This window comes from Ostrea edulis, chromosome 7 (assembly GCF_947568905.1).
Source record: "Ostrea edulis chromosome 7, xbOstEdul1.1, whole genome shotgun sequence".
NCBI lineage: Eukaryota > Metazoa > Mollusca > Bivalvia > Ostreida > Ostreidae > Ostrea > Ostrea edulis.
This window is the reverse complement of record NC_079170.1, coordinates 25,437,951-25,441,302: the sequence shown is the minus strand read 5'-3', so window position 1 is coordinate 25,441,302 and position 3,352 is coordinate 25,437,951. Positions and strand designations below refer to the sequence as shown.

General features: G+C 34.5%; 1 pseudogene; it reads right to left on the bottom strand.

The window, feature by feature from the left end:
* Positions 1 to 1,460: 1,460 nt before the first annotated feature.
* On the bottom strand, positions 1,461 to 3,052 carry LOC130047958 (complement C1q tumor necrosis factor-related protein 3-like; annotated as a pseudogene).
* Positions 3,053 to 3,352: the final 300 nt, after the last annotated feature.

The window sequence follows — 3,352 nt, the reverse complement described above, 5'->3', positions numbered from 1 at the left end:
GCCTTACAAACCAAGATAATGTTAATACAAACTTTGTCACCTGCAACGAAAGCATATTCATCATGTAACGTATCTAATCCTTTTATCACTTCAGGTTTACTAAACAAAGATGGATAGGCACTTGAGCCCACCTCTGGCCAACCCAGGGGTCAGTGTTTTCCTAAAACTCTCTTTTGTATTGCTTGTAGGATATATGAGATTGACCACTTTTCGTTATTTTCACCTTTCGTAGTACGTACTTTTAATGTATATAATGCAGGATTTTAATATTCCTCTGATACTTTTAATCCATTCTGACAATGTATCAAGTTCTATGTTTTCATATTGAGCCCATCTTCAACGGAATTCATACTAGAGGTGAAGTTTTGGTGCCGGTTGAAAGATCGAGGTTTTTATGTTTTGGACCTTTTGGAATAAGTGATTTGGGGTTCTCATTTTCAACTTTATCAACTTCACCAATATTGACATGTTGAGCTGGAATATAGTTGAAAGATGACAAAGAACATAGTGTTCGGTTAAGTGTAAGATGGTCTATATCTAGAATTTGTAACGTTCGTTTATAATTAGAAAGTTTGGATGTGATAGTTGAGGTATATCTGTATGAAATACAGGATGTAAACGTGAACTTGAAGTAAGTTGGAATACAAGACTGGGCTCTGTTGTGACAAAGAATGTTGATTATGCTATCGGCATTTATTCCTTTGGAAATTTACGAGTAACATTAAGGAACTGGCGGCATGGTTTGGAAGGAATTTCACCCAAGACCAGCGTAAATATAAAGAGTTTGTGTGTTTTGCAGAAATTACAAATCACAAGACTTCACAATAAGCACCGGTTATACTATCCATTCATTTTCACATTCCGTAGTGCAGACTTTTGTTTCAATAGCCAATTGTAAAGTTACTGTTACATATGAAAACGAGTACACCAAGCTCTAAATTAGGACAGAAAAAAAAATGAACGATGAAAAAAGGTAGAATAAAAGTAGAAAGGGCGTCTAACATGCAGAAAACGTGAATCGACCGAACCCCACCCCTACGTTTGGTAGAAACTATGCATATGTTTGTCTATTGTTGTGCACTATTAGTTATAGTGAATAAGAACAGTATTTTGTAGTATAGTTTGGACGCATCGGGAAAAATGCATGAGATGAAATTAGTTGCGCAAATATATTTTTCCTTCGATCCGCACATATTCACGCTCAGACGATAGCACTGTCAACATATGATGATGATGCATATGTTTCTTGGAAAACTATACTTATCTAAACGCTGTACACATACCGTCATAGTTCCAGGATTTATTCTACTAGTATAATTTTGATATCTAGAGTATGTTTTTACAGGAGTCTATTTTGTCTATGCCATCATTCGAACGAGTACATTTCGATATGATAACCAAGTCTAAAATTTACAAACAAAACCAAGAATAGTTATCAATATGATTTATGACCGATAGTTTTAACAACCAGACAATTTGTAGCCTGAAAGGAAAGTGTACGTAGCACTTAGCCATTGGATATTTCCATTGGCAACTTGAATCCAGAATTGTTTCCCTTTTGTTAGTTTACGACGAGGTGGCCTGACGTGCCCTTCCAGGAACTTGCCTGACCGTGAATTCCAATATATGCAGTCTGTTTACCATCCACATATCCACCCACGTAAGCAACGGATCCTTTGTTTGTAAGGTAGGTCCACGAAAACGAGTAGACGCCGTCTGTAGGAGCAGTGAATTTACCTGTTGTTGGATTGTATCCTCCTCCTTCGTTTGTTTGGACACTGCCAAGTTTCAATATTGTGTTTTTGGTACATTTTCCAGATTGTTAGTGAGAACAGCATGAAAAGCAACAAGCTTTCCAAAACAACCTAAAATCAAAAGACAATGATATCAAAATTATTTTTGTCAGGAAGAATTTAAAGTCACCTCCATCAGTAACAAGACAGTTGATGATAATTTCAATTTTTAGTGTTAATTTTAATGTTTGTTAATCTGATCTGAATGTTTTGTCATGCATTTGTTTTGCATCCTAATATTCGCTTTTTCGATTACAGGTTTTTATATTACTAAACCCTCTGACCAAATAACACTGATTTGATTTTTTACTAGTATTGTAAGTCACATTTCAAATCTCTGCAGCAGGTCAATTTAATAATCATGTTACTAATGAAAATGTTGGTTTTTATTTAATGAGGAGATATCATTTGTCATTCCGATAGTCTCTAGTAGTGCTATGTCTGCTATGTGATAAATACTAGACCAAAACGATGCTAAATGCTCAAGAAAATAGAACTTTCTCATTCTATATCCTTTGGACATAGAGACAAACTTTACATGGAATCAATCATTTTGGGTCATTGCTGGGATGTGAGAACTAATTTCCAAAATAAACAATAATTATTGAAATTAAATTGAAAATACATCTGTCTTCACAGCCATTCATTTGCAGTCATTTGTTTTTTTTATCCCATTTTACATTAAATCATGCATTTCATATTTCTATGAGCTACGTTAAGTTAACTGTTCATATGAGTATTTAGAAATGTGGTTAATAAAATCCAGGGATTATATTTATTAACTTTTGATCAGCCTGTCAATTTACTTTGTTTATAAGTACATGAACTACCTGTGCGTAAATGTTGACAAGTCTATGAGTTACCTATGAGTAAGTGTTTTTGACTACCAGTCAATAGATATAAAAAAATATATATAATCTACCTTTAGGCGGTTGCTTGTTGCATCTTGGTTCCCAATCCATTTCACGACAGACATTTTTGTAGCTGGTATAGTCTTGGAGAAAGACTTTCGGTTTCCGGGAGTCAGCGTCCGTAAATATCACAACACACAGGAGCATAGCGAACATCAGCAGTCCCTTTGTATTCATTCTTGTAGTGCTGCAATTAACGTAGATAATCATTTACAATAGCGGGATACATTAATCAAGTCCTATCTTTTAAAACTAAATAACGAAAGAGAAAAAAATCAAGAGAAGATACCTTCGCTTAGGATTCTGAATCAGCAGAGTCAGTGTTTGTTTGTTTGATTTAGATGGATATTTATAAGCTAAGTGTGGCGAATCAGAATTTATGAATGCTGATATACCAATTAAAATGAAACGTTAGAAAACAGGATGAGTTCCATTTTCATTTTAATTAGTATCAAATATCAATCACAGACACACAACATGTGCCATAGACACGCAAAGTATTTAACTTTTATATGCTATCACCTATTGTAGTTTGAATTTCCGTGAATTTGTCTCTGTCTGCGCAATATTGCTAGAAATGCGGATCAATAAGATATTCAGTGAGAGGAATATACTATTAAGCAAGCTTTATTTTTACGAAAGGTGAGA